Source organism: Trachurus trachurus (assembly GCF_905171665.1).
Source record: "Trachurus trachurus genome assembly, chromosome: 9".
In the NCBI taxonomy this organism is placed as follows: domain Eukaryota; kingdom Metazoa; phylum Chordata; class Actinopteri; order Carangiformes; family Carangidae; genus Trachurus; species Trachurus trachurus.
The window spans coordinates 37105113-37127243 of NC_139895.1; positions in this window are offsets into that span (position 1 = coordinate 37105113).

The window sequence follows — 22131 nt, forward strand, 5'->3', positions numbered from 1 at the left end:
TTCTGCTTGATGGATTTTTATTCTAACAATTAAAAATAATAATATTGTTGCATGGAGACAATAATTAATTAAAAAGTAGAATCTGTTTATACACTTTTTGTTTTGTTTTTTTAATTAAATTTGAAAAAAAAAAAAAAACTTGAAACGTGCATTCACATTATGTTGAACTTTTTCTGTGAGAGGCCAATAAACAAGTGTGTGTAGAAATCCCTCAGCAAGGCAGCTATTCTCAACAATACTTGACACCAAGCCATTAGAGTTTATTTGTGTCAGTGAGGCCGCCTCAGCTGCCATCACATCACAGGTTTTCTGTGTGACGCTTCAGTAAACATTAAAACCTTGTGACCCCTGGCGGGCGGCCACTGGCCAGCAATGGCGGTCTACAGCCACATGGAAGGTCACCGTCTGTCACGGTATGCGCACGTGTGTTTACCCCGTGTGTTTACCCAGCAATTATGTGATGTTCAAGGTGAAAACTTGTGTCGACTAGATATTAATTTATGTTTATTTGTTTGCATCACTTCTTACAACATAGCTGTAACATTCAAATCCTCATTTAACAAACAAGTTGAATAACTTTGTTCTTTATATGAGACTATGTCAAAACCCATAATACTAGTCCATAAAACCCAGACACTAACATTCAATACTGAATGATGTCTTCTGAATGTTCAAATTAATGTTCCTGTGATCTTTTCCCAGCATTTTAGTCTGCCACTTTGATAGAGCGATTCAAGCTGAACGAGTTCAAAGAATTCATATTAGAGCAGAAATGATGCTATTAATTATCTTCATCCTGTCAAAGTATCACACAGAGAATATCTCATTTGCAGCTCAGCACAACCTTGAAAAGGATCCTCCTAATGAGCGAGCCCTTTTTATCAATAGAATATCTGCTTGATAGCTCAACAAACATTTTATCCTTGTGTACATGCTGCTTAAAAATGGCCACAGCTGCTGAACATGTGGGTCAGTCATAGGGAACGGTCGGTGCGTATTCCTTATTAATGCCTCACAGGGGTTACTGTGCTAATTAGCACTTTGGGGACCTTCGTTTAGCCAGAGAGAATCAGCTGATGATGCATTCTCTTTGGCCACGATCCATACCACACAGAATCACATAGAGAGTAAAGTGCACAGTGTACAGTATATTTCTGTGAAACTACAATTCAGAGAAAGTGCTGAAGAACTTACAATACCCTGTTCAGGGGAAATAACAGATGGTAGTTGTCTGATAAATGGAGACTGGAAAAACTAAATCATTTATCTATTTATTCTATTTAATGAATTATACAAATTCAATAAAACTGCAGATTACTTTAGCTGTTTAGAAAACACCACACATCATGCAGTATCATGAAAATCTATAATCAATTGAAAAAGTAATTGAGTCTGAACAGGCCATGGTGCAATTACACAGTCAACAACAAATTAAGGGGCACTCCACACAACAACACCGGGCAAACTGATTAATGGCAAGCGTGTGTGTTTTTGTGTGTACGAATGTGTCTGTTCGGGCTGGTTATCACCACTTGTTTCCAAAATCAATTCTTGTCTGACTCACAAGGTCCTGATTCAGTGTGATTTCCAAATCAATGACATTCGATTCAACATCGGTTCAGTCAAAGGTATGCCCTAATTGATCGGCTCCCAATCAGAATTAGCTGAATATCGTCAAAAATATGTCCATCCATGGGCAGGAAATACACTTGATCTCAGTTGCAATACCAATTTCTCTGGCCTACAGATGAGATTCTCAAGAGAACCACTGTTGTATATTGTACATGAACTGGTGTATTGTACTGTTGACATTACAACACATGGGTTCTTATTCTTGTGCAGTATAATGCTTCACACATCTATAGGGCAATATGTGCCTACAAAAAATGACATTTTAAGATCAATTGTGGAATTTATGAATCAATAGTCTATCATATTATTCAAATGAAGCTTATTGGAGAATAGATTTTTTCCCCAACAGAACCATTGTGTCTGTGTCTGTGTCTGTGTTTTAATTGGTTACAGACTCTCTTGCTGCGACAGTAATTGCTTGAAATCCATGTCCAATTAGGATAAACAGTATGCCTGTAAATGAACCGAAAAACGTTTCATAGTGTAGTGTCAAATTGTTAAGCTCTCCAATTTCCTGTGGCTCATGCTGCAATCTTCATGCAAATATTACAATATAGTATGTAGCGATAGGTAATAGATCTCTCTCTCACATACACACACGCACACACATTATTCCCAAATGAAGTATCCATTAAAGGATATTCTAAGGGCTGAATAATCAAACTCATTCAGTAAACATGAAAAGAAAGCGCACTAAAAGGTGGCACTCATGTCATGGAACCAATCACACCAGAGGATGCATTCAGTCAGTGTCTAGTGCTACAGACACCGTGTCTCCTGGTGAAACCAGTTCATATGAATATTTGAAGGAACAAAACATTGCAAACAACAGAACAAAATCTTACATATTAATTAAAAATTGTGTTTGACGGGTATGAAAAGACAAGTCATGATGTCAGCCACATCAGAAATGAGTTTGAGATGACTAATCAAAGCATCTCACCAGTTTCTGTGAGCATCTGTGAGTGAATGATGATCACAAGAAAGAGTGAATGACCATGAGCCTCCAGCAATGTCTAACTCACGTCGTACACACATAAAACACATACTCACAGTGTTTCTTCTTGGCTTTTAAAGTCATCTCTGTCTGTGGGTTAGCTTTAGGGTTAGGCTGGTCTATGGTACTTCATTTAGTTTGGAAAGTGGTAATGAGTGGGGGCGTGGGTTCAACTGAAGAAGTGAAGAAATGTGGAAGTAATGTTAGTCCCCAAGATCAATTCTGAGAAGCGCTTCACTCAACCCTGGAATTTCTTTGATGTAACCGAATCATCAAGAACTCAATAAAAATGAATAAATCCTGGACTGTGGCCTCAATTTTAATCAAACCAAACTGCAGGATCAGTTTTGATATTCAGCCCTGACAATAATACACTTAACTCTTTCGCGACCATTGACGAGTAAACTCGTCAAAACCGTTTTTTTACAGATTACGATAATAGACACTCTGAGGTAGCCTGTGTGTGAATATGGTAGTCCTCTGATATGTAAAACTGTTTTAAACTAAAATCAAAACATAATGTTTTTTATAAACTGTGTGATCTTGGTTTTGTTTGAGTAATCGTTCTCCTTGAATGCTGCTCTGGGGACAGCGTGCAGCGCTGTGCGGCTGTCGGCTACAGTGTTGCCACTTTCTCGCTGAATCTGGCGTTATTTCGACGAGCACGTTGGAAAGTCACTCTTCAACCACGTGAAGACCGTTTGTTTCTAGGTGATGTACAGAGTTCGGTTCGACGTGAGATAAAAGGTAAACAAATAGCCAAAAACATGTGGTCCTGAGCGGATGTGCTGAGGAATTAGTGTGGTCGCGAAAGAGTTAATGCATGCCAACTGATTCATATTGCTTAAAAGTGTCACATTTTAGTGGTTAGGGTTAATTCAGCTACTCTGGTTTTTGTCCTATTAATTAAAAGTTTCAGCCAAATACTTTTAAAAGGGAACTAGGTTTGAACTTCCTCCGCCTCCACTTCCTGCATCCACCCCTGCTCTTATGACAGAGGTGCCAGAAGAGCAAGATCAACGTAGGCTGGTATCCACCTCCTCTGAGTCACTCGGCATGTTGTTTCACCTACTGATGAATGAATCCTCCTCTCATTTTGTCTGAGAAATGCCTTCCTTTTTTTTTACTTTTTAGGGCAGGAAAAACAGTTCATGGCTGTACTGCAAACACCTGTATTGTAGATCAGTTACGCCAGCACAGCAACCCACAGTGGCAGCAACAATCCACCTTCACACTTATTCCTATTCCCCCCTCAGCCGTCCTCCCTCTCCTCTCCCCTCTCCAGTCTCTGTGGTCTGTTTAATGAGCTCACTCTGAGCCGTGTTTAAGCTCATTAACCTTTGTGGGTGGCGAGTCCCACTGAGAGGGAAAGCCATTGATACACAGACTCAGATATAGAGAGGGAGATTTTTTCACAACTCAGATATCTAACAGTTTTAACTCGGACATTACACAAATTATTGTTAAAATGCACTCACCAACTTGAAAAAAAACGAGGACTTGAATTCTTTATGGTTCTAAAAAGCCAAGAATTCAAAATGCTCTTTTCATTTGCAGCGAGTGTTGCAGCAGTTTGATTTGCAGTACAATCACTTACATTCTCAAGTTAATGTCTTTCCACAGAATACTTCACATAAAGACTACATTTTCCTTTATGTTTAACTCCCTTCAAAGTCTGTGCCCAAATAAAATGTGGTTATTGAATGTATGTCTTTTTATTGGAAAAGTGTTCATAATAAAATCGAGTGAGCCCTGATGCTCTCGAGTATACTGTGGTGCCTCCTTTCTGTTCAGTTTTCAATAACAGGAAGGATTGATTATCAGCATTCTTAGTTTAGGAATCAGTGGGGTCTTTATTTCAGACATGACCACTGACTTTGCCGATGTAGGAACAACTGTCATTGGAAGATTTTTATCTGCAATAGTCATGTTAGCTCCATGAGTTGCTTTTTTTTTAATCTCTTACTGGCTCATCTAGAAAAACAAAGCTCTGATGGTTACTTACAGGAGTCAGCCTCAGCAGCTCAGCAAACTGTGCTTGTGAGGCTTGTAAATTATAGTACGATTAGGAAAACTGTAAAGTCTCCTCTTATTTACATACTCATTTGCATGTACGCATCATCAGCATTTGTTGATGTAACACCATTGGATTAAGAGGTTGTGGTGTGAATGGTTTGAATGTTAAAGAATAAATTATAAATGTAACCTGGCTGTAACCACACAACTTAATGCTGTTATTCAGGGATGTGCTTGCCAGCCTTGAAAGTAATGCTGGTTTACCACAGCAGGTAGTAAGTCAGTTAGTGCAACACACATGTTAACATTGGAGCAAATAAATCTACTTTTTGCTTTAGTCTTTTTTTAGTCTTGGAAAAGCTAAAAGAAAAATATAAAATAAAAAACCATCTAAATGCATGCATGTTCTGCTCTGACCTCAGCCCAGTGCACCAGTATGCGTAGAAAGGCTGGCAGGCTGGCTGTGTCTGAATATGGCTCAACTAGTGAATAGGCTGTTTCCTCCGCTTTGAACACAGGTTCAACCATACACATACATACACATATAGTACACTGAGCTGCAGGTGTTAAAGGGAGGCAGTACTGGACTGTTTCCAGTCAAATCTTGTACAAAAGGGAAGTAAGATAGAGAAGTGAGAACAGTGTCAATCCCTAGCAATGAGATCCTCGTATCCAGTCAAATAAAAAGTGGAAGTGGGTGTCAATCAGTCTTTACACTAACTTCATCTGTCAGTGGCTGCTAAATGAAGTGGAGAGGATTTCCTGAGCTTCAGAGAGAAGTGAAAACCACAAGGCACGTCCTCAAAATGAGAGCAAAACAAAACATAAAAAGCAAAGAAGGCAAGAGGTTCAAGTGGAGCATGTGCTGTTCTAACAGGCTCAGATCAGGCAGCAGTCCGCTAAATTTAGTCATGTTCTACTACAATCTGTCTTTCTTTTTGGCCCAATCTTCTGCATGTTTTGTTCTCTTTCACAAACACAAAATTGTCGCAGTAAAAAAAAAAAAAAAAAGGATTGTTAAGTGCATTGGTTGCAGTGCCATTATGTGAAACACTACCAGGTGGCAAGGCTCAGTTAACCTCTTCTCCCATCCGACCTTTGACCCCAAAAATGTACCTCTCTATATAAAAATCAATTTTCAAACTTCTGGATTGATCCTGAGTTTAGAACACATTAGATGGATGAGTTTGTAAATTAAATACTTTTCTCTTAGAGCTACTCTTTGCTTGTTCTGTTTCTCCTTTTCTCATATTAAATTAGAATTGAAGCCGTACTGTTGCATCATGTGAGGTAAATAAATGGCAAGCATATCAAATGAGTACACAGACTGAAAATCCTGTGGAAAACACTCTCTCCACTCAGTCTCCACACTCTCCCGTGGGACCTGTGGTTATGATGCTTACATGTTTCTTCAAGAGAGCCTGGATGTTTCTATCCCTCTGTCTCTTTCTCATTGTCTTTTACAGTCACTGCTCCCTGGGGAGGAAGCCGTCATATTGTTTCTCCCTCCAGCAGATGCTCTCCTCTTGCCATAATCTGTCTGCCGCTGAGCCAATATTATTAAGTGCTGATTTTTACAGAGGGGGGTGGGGGGAGGGGGGTGGGGTTGCATATTCACATCTTCACAGCTCAGTTCACTTATTCGGTGGCAGAAAAGGTTAAGAGCTAGTGAGACCGGAGGAGAGGATTAGTGCTGTGAGAATTGCTTTTTATTACTGTTAAGGTCACAGCCATATTTAAAATCCATGAGAGAGCCGCGTCGGTGGATATGTGGCCAGCTGGGAGAGCTCGTCTCAGCGCCGCGCCGCAGAATCAGCTCTGACTTTGATTTCATTAAAGAGACACTGTGAGGCTTCTTATGAATATGAGATAACCACGTAGGGGCAGGAGATAAGCGCAACAATGGAATCAGCAATCAGTGGAAATCAAAGTGTATCCACATGGAGGGGAGCAAAGAGCCTGTTTGTGCCATGTGATATAATGGTCTGAAAAGGATTACATCATCGTTTGGGATGTAGGTGGGGGGGCTGGAGAGAGAAGACTTGGACTGCCACCTGGTGTTTGTCTCTCCAACTACATCGAGCTCTGAAGTGAAACCACCAGTGTTGAAACAAAGCTCCCTGTGGATGCTGCTGAATGAGAACATTTGTTCTCCTAGACATGCTGCATGAATTACCAGAAGCACCGCTCCTCTATGCTAGATGAAACAGGAAAGTGCCCATACACAGAGAGAAGAGTGGCAGCCATAGTTTTCCATATGAGAGTATGGTAAATGGTGCTTGCCTAGCAGCACCCATACATCCTCAGTGTGGCTGAAGTGTTACCATTGCCAAGATGCCATCAGTGGTATGTAGTTTGTAGCTTCCAGAGCTGCAGTGTAATAACGCAGAAGGCTGTGTTTAGTGATTGTCATTATTTAAGGATTAGGACTCTTCTCTCAAGTCAACTCATCTCAGAGGAGCTTGTCTGTTGATGAGACAGCAACATGTTCTTGCATTTTTCCAGCACAGCGAGTGTGTTTGTGTTTGTTTGCAGCCAAATTGGGAGCGAATCTCAAAGGAACCTCTTAATGGCACTTACAAACTAATCGCGAAATCACTTAAAAGCCTCAGCTGCTACCTCAGAGTGTGAGAGAGGCACTCTGCCATAGCAGCACGGGGCCTGTTTCTTTGCTTCCAACTAATCGCCTGGTACCTGTTTCACTGAGGAAAAACTAAAGTGGTACAGTGGATCAATTTCATGTCATTATTCAGATGTGTCAACATCAGTGACGTGAAAGCCACAGTGAATGAGTACAAAGTCAAGTGCTGTTGGGCTACAACTACTTGTTGAGCCTCTTGTCATGCATCACTTCTATGCTTGTAAACTTGTTGTTTTTTACCTCTTTTTTCTTCTTTAGCACCACCCACTGACCTGGTAGAGCTCAGTAAAGTTATGCTTCACTGTGTGTAATTGCAAAGGTGCAAGGGTCACTTCCCCTCCTTCAAATTTTTCTCACCTAATCACGACTGTAGAGTATTAGTTTTATCCATCCAGATTTTGAAATACCCATGTGTGTTACTTCAGCATCCCTTTTCATATACGGTAGCAGAGCCAGGTGGAGATTTATCATTGGAGCTTAAAGCGTTGAAAATATTACTTGACACAAAAAAGTTTACAGCAAAATGTGTCTTCTCAAGTCATTTGTGTTTGTTTGCTTCATAATTTGCTTGTACACACTCTTTAATTGTAAAAGATGCACTCAAGTGACATTAATCAGCTTGAATTAGTGAATTAGATATGAGTAAAGGGCATTATGGGGCACTGCTGGGCCACTTGAAAAGATAGCATGCATTTGGGGTGTAGTCATATATGGGGGAATGAACCTGTAGTAATACTTACACCAATGCCATTTTATATTCATTGAGTCCTCCATCCTGCACTAAGCTCTGTCTGAAATGTAAAAGCAAAATTATCTCTTGAATACGAGCGGTTTCAAAGTGATTTTCATCACTTTTATATTTTGCAGCACTTGCTGCTTGAGAGATCGCAGCAGCGGCATAAACTATGTCATCCTGGACCTGCCACACCGCTCATTCTCGAAGAAAATGTAGCAGAACTAATAACTCTAAATATTAGTTCAATCATTCACAGTGGCTAACTGCCAGCTCTGCCAGCTCTGAACGCTCCACGGGCAGAGATATTTCATCCTTGCGTTGTGATTTCACAGCCACCTTGCAAATGCTGCTTATGATCTCATTTCAGTTGCTAATGTATTCCTGTTTTTTTCCTGACTCGCTTTGTTCTCGGGCTGGAAAGTGTTTAGTGTGCCAAAGTAATGATTTCTGAAAAGTGGTGTTTACAGGCTTGAATGGGAGAACCAAGAGCAGAGCGAGGGAGGCCTTGAGGCTGTATGCAAATTTAATTAGGTTTTCAATCTCAGCTGGTGATTTCTGCCCCTATTTCTGCCTGGACATCCTAATAAAGATGACTGCCATGCAATTTATGTTTTACAGCCGACAATGCCACAAATTAACAACATCATTTGTTGCCTGTTCAGCTGACTTTGCTACAGACTGTGACTACAGTGTGAAGTGTATGTATTTTGTGGACTTTATACAAATGATCAGAGTCCTTGAAAGTATCTCCACATTCATCCTGTTTGTTTGCATTATTGAAAGTCCTCTGTTTTCTGTGTATTATTAATTCAGTGAGCTTTTCATGTGTAGATAAGATGTATGTATATACCTGATGTAACATCCCAGTTTGATTTGTTTTCTTGTAGCTCTGTGGTTAAAAAGGCAAACAAACTAGCACAATAAGACAAGCTCAGAAGAGTGCACTCAGTCATGTGAGGCAACGTTAAAATTGTTATTCAGGTCAAGCAGTGCACTATGGTACTGAATGAGCACATTTTAATAGCGCAGGATCCCCGAGGCAACAGACTCCATTCACATTCCAAACACGGCCGTTTCATTTACTGACCTTGAAGAGTCTTGTTTATACAAATTGAAATTAAACGGCAAAGAGGAAGAAAATCACTCCCTGGTTTAATTTACCTTCATAAAGTACACAGATCACACTGGGAAAATATTACTTTACCCACAGCTGAGATAATGAGCATTATTCCACCGACAGGACTGCTTCCACATTCACTGCATGGTCACGCCAAAAGGCCCCGACCCGTGAAGCAAAGAAGAAAAACAACATCTCCCATCTGCAAACTAGTGGAAAACGTGCACTGGGGTGTTATGATTTGTAGTCTTTGAGTTTTAATGTCTATAAAAGTTGCTGTAATGGAACTGGGTGGTTGGGTGGTGGTGGGCATGGTAAAAGAGGGGGGTGGGGGGGTTGCAGTATCTCCAGAGCTGGCTGTAAAAGCCTTGGTCCCGAGGGTCCTCTATATGTCACCCAGCTCTGCATCTTCGCGCTGCCTGCCGTGCACACAGGCCAACCTTTTGAAATGTCAGCGTGATAAAACCCGATGGATTCAATGTGCTGGACCTGGTGGTGTCAAACGCCATTAGTTTTAATCCTATTTGCGGTGAAATTGCTCTTGAAAGGTAAAGAGATCTATAACTGTCCGGGGCCCTGGTCTGGGCCATTGTAAATCTCTCTGTGTGCTGATGACTCCTCTCCGCAGGTTTATAGGGCTGGAATGAGAGTGTCTACATGGTGCGTGGAGACGTCGTGTCCCAGCAAACTCTTGGCTAAGTAATGGAGCTGTAGTGGATTGTGGGAGGCCATGCATCTCACTGCTCTGTGGTGTATTTCCGTCGCTGAGAAAAGAGCTGTCCTTTCCACTCTGCCGCTCCCCATCTATGAGGGCCAGCAGAGCACAGAGATTCATTGGTGCTGTGATGACTCTATATGCTCTGCTTTGCTGTGGCCCCTTTAAACTCAAATTGCTGCTGTTCACTTCGCTTTGCTGGGTGACAGATGAGGAAAAGAAGAAAAGAGCAACACAGTGCAATGGCAAATGTCCACTATGGTTGTACAGCGTGTAATACAAGGGAAAAGATATGGTGGACTCGGAGTAAGCAAGTAAAATACAACAGACTACAACTAGAAAGGTCGTGTTCACAAATTGCATCATGGGGTGCAGCATTTTTCTGTTTTCAATTTTCATCTGCCACATTTCATAGATACAGGACTGTGGAGGCTGATTTTTAAAAAAAATTCTATCTTGAAAATGCCAATTTAAGAGTAGGAGAATTTGTTGTACTATTGACTAAAATGTGGAGGGTTATCTGTAAGTTAGGTGACCTGCTAATGGCTGAAGTGCAAATGCTGATTAAAATATCTTATATTTAATGGTTTGAAAGTGCTTTCAGACACCTGTTGTGTACTGTACATGGTCATATGACACATGGATTTAGTCATCTACACGTGTAACCTGGGCTTCTAACCGACTTGTACCCGGTTACACGGGAGATTATGATCTCTTTCTATCACGGGGGTGGGGGGTGGGGGGGGCCTGAAATTGTCTGCCGCCGCGCTGGAATCTTGATTGAAAATCAATGTAGTTATATAGAAGCTCAGTGGCGCTGTTTTAAACTCGGTTCAAGGGGTGCGTTTGATTTCAGCTCCGGGCCGCAAGTACTACAAAGGTGGCTCTTTTAACCCGGCTAGATCACCATGGTAACTTATGCTTAGCTCATAACCTGGTCCCGACCAGGTTATGTTCAGAGTTTAATAATAAAATCGGCTATAAAAGCGCCGCTGTTTCACTATTTAACTCATTTACAGCTGCGTCACCTTTACTTTGACAGTGGATCTGGATCAGAACGGAGCGTTTGTACGGAGGGAGAGATCAGCTGATCCGCTGCTGTTTAGCTACTTTCTCTCTGAGCGTCTCTGCCTACAGTTGTTCAGCTGAGGAGCAAGTTGATGTTGCATGTTAACTCCGGGGGGACCGCGGGGCTAGAGGTTTTGTTGAGCTAGAACATGAACACAAAGCCTGGCTATGTTGAGCCTCCTTCGCAGTACAGGCCGGAGGAGTCGGTGTTCTTTTTTTTTTTTTCCTCGGCCTTTATTTTGAAAGGACAGCTGGAGAGAGACGGGCAGGCTACGCAGAGATAAAGTGAGGGGTTGACACGCAGTTCCATTATTATCTGAAGCTTTCAGGCAACGTTATCACCCCTAAAAATACTATATTGGTGAGAAATTTAGGAGAAAGAGGGAAAAAAGGCGTGTAAACGATTATTGATTTTTCTAAACGGTTATGATTTGTTATCCGTGTACCCGTTTACACATGTAGATGCAATGGCATTGAAAATATCTGATGATTAGGAGTGAAATGTGGAGATTTAAAGTGTAGAGGTGGGGAACCTGTAGTTTTTAAGAGACATACACAAAGTCAGGCATGTTTGTGTGCTTCAAACTAGATCATATATTTTAACCACACCAGCCCAATTACACCTTAAATAGAAAGATGAAATGATCCAGCCTGCCTGGATACAGCAGTTTCAACAGTGTGACTACTCCCTGTGTAGCAGCCAAAAACGGTCTCTGGTCATATTGTACTGTATGTCTGAACCACTTCCTCTCTGAGACAGAGGGATGCTGGGAGCTGCTTTCCACTTCCTGACTCGATGATGACTGTGGTTTCCGGTGCGATACTGACACTGTGGCTGTACAACTGTTAGCTGATTCAGTAAGTACGAGAGACTGTTTCAGAGCACAGAAAACAGATACAGGTAAGTGCAGAGTCTGCAAACCACATGATTCTTGTAAATCATGAAGATGAGGGTCAGGGCGTGGTCTGTGCACTGTAGCCAAGATCTTTGCACATCCAATCGTGTCTTCTTGCTCAAGTCATTCAGGGACATTCAAGATGTGTTTCTCCCAATAAAAGCCTTGTCTAGACACTTTACATGCAAATTCAAAGTGAAAGCATTTGCGAGGGAGCAACATCAGTTTTGGGTTTCATGCTTCACCTCTCCTTTCAGCACACCCAGCGCTTATTTGGCTGCGTCCACTATCGCCTCTGCTGCTGAGCATTATCCAAACAGCACGCTGCACAACACAAGGAGGACCGCAGCTGCTGACTACATTGCGTGGCCGACCTCATCATGCCAGCCAATCATGAGTGGCCGCTTGTTTGTGTTTCCATGTCATCTCCCCGCGGTCGTGATTGCATTTGAACCGCAGCTAAAGCATCATGGGGAAGAACAAGTCGAGCATGTCTCTCTCTCCCTCTCCCCGATGTCCTATAAAGTCCTTTTACACTGCACAGATGCTGCACAGCCGCTCTGGCTTCCAGGAAATCATCACTGACTGGGGTGGACAACATCCTGTGGCTGTATGTGAGCCTCCCTATGAGTGTGTGCGCGGTTGCCAATAATATATTTGTGTTTGTGTGTTAGCACAGGCCAACACGAGTCAAACATGAAGCGTGAATGTGAGGACACACCACAGTCGCAGGCCGCATGAGTACACTGTGGTATGGTAATGTAACTAAACCTCTCTAATTTAAAATATCAAGGGGAAGCCTCTGAGTACCAGATGGTCCCTCTGCAGCTCTGTATCACTGCCGAGAGTTTCCAGTTTTTGGACTCTGATGTGAATCTGTGCAAGTGGGCTTCTTTGGCAGTCGTGCATGCAAAGCCAGACTGGAAAATGCACAAGAGGGAATTTCCACCATCCCAAAATGTTCATCTAGGCCTGTGTTGGCACCTGCACAACACAGCAAAAGCTTGACAAAAGCACATGAACTCGGCCGCTATAGCCCAGGATCAGCATGGCTATATTTGCATTGTGAGCGAGCCGTATCTGGCCCTCCGCAAAGGCTGAATGAAAACTTGGCGTGTGGCTGGCATGTAAATGACACTTTTTTTCCCAGTGAGTTAAACTAACAGCTTTTAAACGTAACTGCATGCCATCACAAAACTAATCTAATTTAAACTAAATCACTCAGATTACAGTGTCAAATGTATTCACATTCAACATCAGACATGCAGGCAGATATTTCCAGCGTAGTACATGACGCTGAATAAAACATTTCTGCGGCCGTGTGCTGCTATGGAAGGCGGAGGTGTATTATAAGGCTGCAGCACATACTTCCTGGGCAATTTAATGAGGATGGGAATAAAAACGAGTCTTTCTCATCTCAACCTTGCTGTCGGTCATCTGCACTGCTCTCATGCTGACAGACAAATAGGACAGGAGAGATAATTTCTTCTTTTCCTACATATTGTTTGTTTGGCTTGTTCTACAGACTGGTGACATTTGGTGATTCTGTTATTACTCAGCTCCATCAAAAGTTTACTCTGTGTGGAATTCATGTTGCTGTGTGTGTGCGCACTTTCTTTATCTAGGGCCACTTACAGTATTTTAAAGAGACAATTCAACGTGTATATTGAAGGGGTTATGTCATATGAACAGAATCTGAATATCTCATTTGTGGGACAGACAATCCTGTAAAAAGTATCCAATCTTCGTGAACTCGATGTTAAAGTCAATTGGATCGTGATGTGTCAATCAAGCTGCCATTTCTGTCCTTCTCTCCCTCCTCTGCACGTTGCTACCGCACTAATCACATGCACAATCAGAGTCTTCAACGACTTATGACTGGTAACAAAAAGGGGAAAAAGACAACAACAGTGATACAACGTACAATGTACCACACCTCAGTCTGGTAGGTGGTGATGTAGCTCTGAGCTGGATGGGTGGTTTATGTTAGGCGGTTTCTTTCACGTGAATGAGCCGTGAGAAAAAGCTGGGGGAAAGTTAGCGATGCTGCGCAGTGACACGCAACAGTATCGCAGAAAGCTGCGTCACATTGGGATTACATTGGGTCACAACATGAACACAACATGAACAAGCGTTGGGGCTGTTTCTGTGCTCTGGGGGCGTGGCTTCAGAGAGAAGTTTGAGGAAAGGGGCTTGGACTTTTGACTGGTGTATTTTCAAAATGTGGCCTGCTAGAACCGTTTTTCAGGATCTTCAACCCTACCTTCAACACTGAATTCAACTTAACATTAAATTTAGCATTGTAACTCATAATTTAATTATGGATTCATTGAAAGATTGCTTTCTCAATATGGTCTGTGCTACGACCAAACATAGAGGTAAATTCAAGTAATACACTGTTGCCCATAAAGTTGTAATAATTTTCTTTTCACACACACACACACACACACACACACGCACACACACACATTCCTTTTTTCTATTCCCAATTATTCACATCAGTAATCACCTTTGATCAGGTTCAATGATTACATACTGAGTCCCAGTAACCAGTTTAGAGAAGATATACACATTTATCTATCAAGAATAAATCACATTGTCACCATCATTTCATAAGACCGGTAAAAAAAAAATTATATATATATATATATATATATATATATATATATATATATATATATATATATATATATATATATATATATATATATATATATATATATATGAAACTTAAATTACTTAAAGCAGAAGTAAGTGGAATGTTTGTGATAATATAAGTCTTAAATAGTTCTATCTTCTGACAGCAATCACTTCTATAGAGTGTTTGGTCTGAAACACGGGTCTGTCAGTCACTCTGCTCTGCTCTAAGCCCAGGAGAAAACTTTCCTTGTATCCTACAACCTTTATCCAATGAGGAGAGAGAACGAACAATTTTTAAAGATAACGTACAGCCCTATCACTCTATTCTTTATTTCTAGGACATTGTTTTTATGGCAAATGTAACTGTGATAAATTGTTTTAGCCATGTGTTTATTTAGTTCTAACTGACTTTTCAACCTATAATCCCAATAAACAAAGTAGAATATGCACCAGTCTGCAGAGTCAACACAGGATCAGTGCCCTGCTGAAGAGGGCTAACCACTGATAAACAGCTGTAAGCTGCCTAGCGTCCTTTAGTGATACATCCATAACAATATCCACTCATTTAACTCAGACTTGTATTTTTTGACGGACTCTTGACAAGTCAGCAGTTTTTAGGGAAACACTGACCTCAAGTGGTTATACGACACTTTGCACCACTGCACTCACTAATGAACTGCTATCTGAATCATGAACACTACCAGTGCTGCATCCTCCTTACTTGCTCCAGTGAAATTAACATCCAATAAATACAGCACAAGTCTTGAGCTTATTTCTTATAAAGCTGTCATTCTGTTTTCAATGAGGAAAACAGTTTAAGTGAGTAATCACTGATTGCTAATACTGTTATAGACAACCTTATTAGACACATTGTTTTGTATTGTAACATCTGAAATGAGTAATGAAGTTCTACAACAAATATTGCTGTAAATATCACAGCTCAGAGTTGACACTTTGCCAGGATCAGGTTCTGAGTCACTCTAACTAAGATACTGTAATTGAAAAATATCTGGTCACATATCTCAAGTTTATGTTTGACTGACATGCAAGTCATTACACCTTAGTCCCCAGAACTGTCAATCATATGCAGGTTTTAAAGGCAACCGTCAGAGCAAAATTAGAAAAAAAAAAAAAAAAATCTTCCCTCAGGGTCAGCAGGGGGCAGCATTTATCCATCCTGCGCATCATTCATCCTAGTATTAGCCACCTCACTGTTCTCTGCTGCTGTATGAGCTCTCCTATCATCATGCAACAATGGGCAGACTGCTGCTGAGCATGGCTGCCTTAAGGCACTGTCTGGAATATTGTATTATAACTTGGCTTCCGCATGAATGACCTAACAAGGTTTTGGCTGAGGAAAATCTGGGGTTTCCTGTGATAGCTGACTTCCTGAAATGTTACATACACTGTAGATGGTAGTGAGCATGGAAGCACAGGGGGGAAATGACCAAAAAAAAAAAAACTGTTCTGTTGTAGTATCCATTTAGCTTTGATTCCCCAATGAAACAATTTCTGCTTGCTGCACCTGCCAGAGCTGAAGGGAAGTTCTCAAAAGCAGCGTATGACAGCTACTAGGTTCCCAACAGCTGCCTGTTTGCACGTGGCCATCCTCTTTCTCCTCTCCACATCACTTCCGCCCCTCACTATAAAATCCCTGATCTAATTATGAGCACAATTGATCGGTGGAACCATTTCCGCTCTGTCTTCATTAATGGCTAATTAAAAGACACCTATAAAGCCAGTGAGACTGCGCACTGGAGCCATTTACTCGTTATTAGGGAGGGCTGGAGCAGACTGCACTATTACAAAGGTGGAAAAAAGAAAAAAAAAAGGATAACTTCAGTCCTTGCTTATCTACTTTGATTAAATAATGTTGGCTAAATTAAAGGGAGTACAAGGAGTTGTAGAAAGTGAAGTGTTTTCACAATACATTTCCCATCAGCCTCCGTGCGCACGGTGAAATTCTTGGACCAGTGCAAGACGGAAGAAAGCGAAAACATTTGCCAAGAATGTCTTCATTAATCAAGAATGAAAGTTTTGAAGAGTTGCGAAGACGATCAGGTACTCTTGTAGTTCCAACCATAAACGGCGTACACGAAGTCGAAAAAAGGAAATGCTGGGCGAGCCGACAACAAAATAACTATAAAGACAAAACAATATATTTATCGAAAATTGACCCATTAACAAGTGTGGGTAGCGTAGATTCCTCCACATTAATATGAGACCTTTTTATAACCAAAAGCAAACTCCTCTGGGTCTTTAAGACTAAACACTGAACTTGCAAGATAACTGAGGTTTGTTGTCTGAAGCTGGAGACACACTACGTGATTGGAGTACACACTTACCGACTGGCTTCAGCAGATTTTTACGACGACTGGGGAACACACACTTAAAGCAGAAGTAAGCGGAATGTTTGTGTTAATATAAGTCTTAAATAGTTCTATCTTCCACCAGCAATCACTTCTATAGAGTGTTTGGTCTGAAACACGGGTCTGTCAGTCACTCTGCTCTGCTGTAAGCCGAGGAGAAAACTTTCCTTGTATCCTACAACCTTTATCCAATGAGGAGAGAGAACGGCATAAAGGGGCGGTCCTCTCTGTGTGTGCAGCCAAGGGATGCGCGTGAATGTGGTGACGTAGGGACGAGGGCGGGGACTGCTAACTCCATCGGCTGACAAGAAGTTAGACAAAACGACCAGATCGCTTACTTCTGCTTTAACGACTTTGCCAGATGAAGGAGCACAGACTACACCATTTGTCAAACCAACTGAAGCCAACTGAACGCACCACAGTCTCACAAAAAAGTCTTGCGGGAGTGACAGTTTAAGAGTGTAGTGCAGTGTTACTCATTGCGCGGCTCGCAAGCCACATGCGGCTCGTCAAGCTATAATTGGTGGCTCGCTTGGTAGCTTCCTATGTGGTAACACAGCCAATACATTTTTTCAAATGTGCTACATAAACATACAACACTGCACTACAAAAACGCAAACATCCGAATCTACTTCTCCCTTCACCCAAACAATGAAGGTGAAAGGAAGTATTTTAAGCCTTAGCCTAATCAGAGACATTCTAATATTGGCCTAATGGTGATCCCTAAAGGGGGCATTGTCAAACCTGGCAACAGCCCGCAGGCCATGTGGCATTGTTTACAACACTTGACCGCAGCGCACGTTTGCAGGCAGGCTACGTTAGCTCCGTTAGCTCCGCTAGCTACGTTAGCCAGCGTGATGGGCCGTTTTTAACTAGAAAAAGGACAGAAACCAGCTCAAAAACCAGACGGACAAACACACAGTGTTGTAACGAATAGTGGAGTGGGTGAGGAAAATGAGTCTGAGGAAGCAGTAAACAAAAATCAGCACGAAGACACCAGAGAGGGGATGAAGGCAAGTAAGAAACGAAAAAATAGGTAGCACAAGATGAGCACAGACAATTTCAAGACAAGTGGGCAGACAAATTTTTATTTGTTCGGCATGAACCCTCTGTGTTTAATATGCAACAAACCCTCACTGTGACTGACAGCTACATTAAGAAAGTCAAGGACATGCATGCCCAGCTTCCCCTCATCCCAATATTAAGGTAAATATGGTCTTAAATAAAAATGTATTGGCTGTGTTTTTTTTTTTTTGGTGGGATGTCCAATTTATATGAAATGCACTTTGCAAAAGTGACTTAGTATGTTGTCGCAAAAGTGGCTCTCCCCTTGATTTTGCACTGCCAATGTGGCTCTTGTGAAAAAAATAGTGAGGATCACTGGTGTAGTGTGTAGTGATTTCCACAGATGCGGTTAGTTGAGTTAACTTGTGACTCGCTTTATTAACGAAAGTGATTCCCCCCGTGAACGCGGTTGCTAGGCAACCATGACAACACAATTTACAAAGTGTAAACAAACATGGACGACATACGGCTCGCTGCTGCTGCTGTTATTTGCGCAGCTATCTGCTGTGAGAAATCCATTAAAAAGAAAAAACGGATATGGATCAAGTTGTGGAGGAGTCGACAGTGAGTTCAGATGCTATTTCAATTGTCCCGCCTCCTCTTTGTCATTGGCCGTGGGCGACGTGTTTGCGGGGGGGTACCGAACCTCAAGCTCAAAAAAATCAAACATGTTTGAATTGCTGCGACTGAAGTCGGGCGGCGTCTGTCACACACTCGCCGTTTTGAGTCTGTTCCCCTCACACACTAACAGATTTCTGCGCCAACTCGCCAGGCCGACTGTCCCCAGCTAGTGCCTACTAGTGTTGTCACGATACCAACATTTTGGTACCGGTATCGGTACCAACATGTTTTTCGATACTTTTCGATACTTTTCGATACTTTTCGGTACTTTTCCAAATAAAAAGAGAACACAAAAAATGTCATTATTGGCTTTATTTTAATAGAAAATCTTAGAACTATAACCTATGCATCAGTAATCAGTAAATCAGTAAACAGTTACTGCTGCTGCAGGATTAAATTTCCATCTATATTAATCTGAACTCTTCCTAAATTAAAACATTAGTGGTCTGTTTAAAAATGAATATCAACTTGTTTTCTTTGCATTATTTGAGGTCTGAAAACACTGCATCTTTTTTTGTTATTTTGACCAGTTGTAATTTTTGGGAGAAATTGTTATCAGTAGTTTATAGAATGAAACACAAACGTTCATGTTACTCAAACACACACACACCTATTGTTTCCCATACGTAGACCAAATTGATTCTGCTCCCCCCCCCCCACCCCCCCATCAACGCAATATCGTTCCGTTAATTCATCTCTGCGTAGCGCTGCTTCGCTGTGTTCACTCGAAGGAGAGACAGAGAGAGAGAGAGCATTGCCAGTGGTGGTGCGCGGTAAAAACGAAACTTACTGTATCAACCAGCAGTGTTTGCATTAATTAACGAGTCTGTGGTGGCCCGTCTCTCTCGCGCGCACTGGCGCACACACACAGATACACACACAAACACAGGCACATGGACAGGTGGCGCTGTAACGGTAATAAAAAAAAGCACCTTGCTTCGTTTGTGACTGGCTCTCTCGCTCGCCTCGGCTCAAATTACAATGTGGCGACTTCACGCGGCGACGTCACCGCTGCCGGAGGCGCAAAATGAAAGTACCGGTTCCATCTACGCGCAGTATAGTACCGTTTTATATGCGTCAGTACCCCGGTACCACTCTAGTACCGGTATACCGAACAACCCTAGTCAGGGTTCGTACGGTCATGAAAAACCTGGAAAAGTTATGGAAATTGAAAATGCAATTTCTAGGTCCTTGAAAAGTTATGGAAAAATAAAATCCTCTGTAAAGTTTTGGAAAAGTCATTGAAATATTGCGTGGTTAATATTTTGGATGTGTAATAGGCCTATTAAAAAATTAATATAGTGTAACGCAATTGCGTCGCCTGGCTCTAGCCCCGAACATTTCTTATTCAACGAGTTAAACAGAAAGTGCACATTGACATAGAATGTAGTTTTGTAATTTCCCGGTCACAGTGAATGCAACACAGGCACGGCGCCACGACCAATCAGAGAGAAGTGTTGTGGAAGCGGAGAATCCTCCTCCGTGTTTTATTGGCTAACAGCCAGGTAACCAAGGTGACAATCTGAACTCTAGCGCTCCGAGCGGTCCCAAATCATCAGAAAAATGGACGACATCAGGCGGTTTTTTACACGGAAAAGGGGAGACGTTTCTGCAGTTGTGGTGGCTCGCGGCAGGGCGGACTGGCCACCGAGAGTACCGGGAGTTTTCCCGGTGGGTCAGTGGACCGGCCCGGTACGACGTGGTGCTGCAATGACGCGCTGACGTTAGTGTATTTACATTTACATTTGTGTTTACAACGTCTATGAGCGCGAGGAGTGCCTACCGTAATTAATGTATTCTCGGTCCGAATCCGCCCCAGTCCCAGCCAGGCCAGGCCGAGTCATATTCTCGGCACGAACCAGCGCGTCCGGGCGGATTGGGCCGTCCATGTTCACTTTATGAGCCCAAAAGAACAGCCAGGCAGCCCAGTCCAGAGTAGAGAGCAGAGGAACAAAGAGAGACAGCACAGCAACAGGTGTGTGTGTGCGTGTGTGTGTGTGTGCGTGTGCGTGCGTGCCTGCGTGTGTGTGCGCGTGCTACCTGCTGTAAAATGTAGGCTTATATATTGTATAAACATAGTTGGCTGAAAATCTTAGGACATGTTTAAAACTCAACCATGTTGGAGCCTCCTTTCATATTTAATATATAGAGATGAGAATAGGGCAGAAGTTGTGGAAGAAGAGGAAACAGCCTTTGAAAGGCTGGTTGAAGCCAAAAGATTTAACAAATGGGTTTTGTTTTTGCTCTCCAGCCACAACTCCACTAGACCAGTTCTGAGTTCACTTTCATACACTCCAGCCATTCTTGCCATTACAATGATAGGAACCTCAGTCACTACTAAATCTGTTTGTTTGTTTGTTTTTATCTGAAGCAATGTTGTCTTTTACCTTTATTTTCTCCTCAGAGTACACCAGAATGCCTCATTTACGTGTTAAAAATCACAGATTTTTTCTGGGGGAGTGCCCCCAGACCCCCCTGCTAAAGTGCTTTAGATAAGCGGCAAACCGAGGACCGATGAATCAATAGAGCGCGATGGGGGTCTTGAAAATTCATGTAAAGGTTATGGAAAAGTCATTGAAAAGTTATGGAAAACCATTGCTAAAAAAGTGTATGAACCCTGCTAGTGCCGACTGGTGCAGACTAGACGCGACTGTGAATCATGGGTAAAATCTGGCAAAAAAATTGTGTAGTGTGTCTCCAGCTTGAGGCACCTTAGTTTTGATATTATTGGTGCAGGAACACAGCACTCTGCCATGTTTCTCTGTGACAGAAATCAAAAGCATGAGAAAAGTCTCATCTGCCAAAGTCTTAGTGCAACAAAAATTAACATGCATCAATTTTGAAATACATAGTTTGAATCTCAGAGCAACTGCCTGGAGGTTAAGCAATTTTTTTTTTTTTTAACTCATCCATTTTAAAAACTTTTTTTCCCACATCCTTCTGGAGGTGCATGCGTACAGGCCACTGGGCAGCATGCTCCTGTGTGGAGGGCTGTAGCGCTCTGGGCTGTGGAGATGCAGTAGTTCACACTAAGCCTGAGGTCAGATCAGACTCTGAGGAGGAGAGGTGAATTCATCAGCCCCCGCAGAGCCTGTAGGGCACTTCGGCCATATCCATCACCACACAGCCCTGCTGGCTTTCCTGAGTGGGGTGGAGGAGAGAGGGGGAGGTGGACACGGAGGGCACAGTCATAACCTCACTCCTACAACACAGAACCTAAGGTTTGTGTTTTTTTTTTAGCTTTTGTAGCTGCCAATAGCTGATATTTAGCACTCAGCAACAGCAATACAGAATATGCTAAAATTCAAACAGTTTTTTCAGTTACATGCAAAAAAGGTGTTTTTATTCTTGACAGGTTTCATCTATGGACTATCACAAGACAGTCAGACTCTGTAGACACACATACTAATAACATTCTTGCAGGTGCGTCAGGAGCCCCTAAGGCGAGTTGAGGCACGTTATATTCCTGGTTTTACCGACTGAACCTGACCCTGGAGCTGATGAGTAAAATCCTCCCACACCACCTTCACACACTCAATGTACAGTAAAATACAAGATTTTCAAGCAGTGATGCAGGAGAAACATATCATAACGTATCACATCACAGGTGCACAAAGC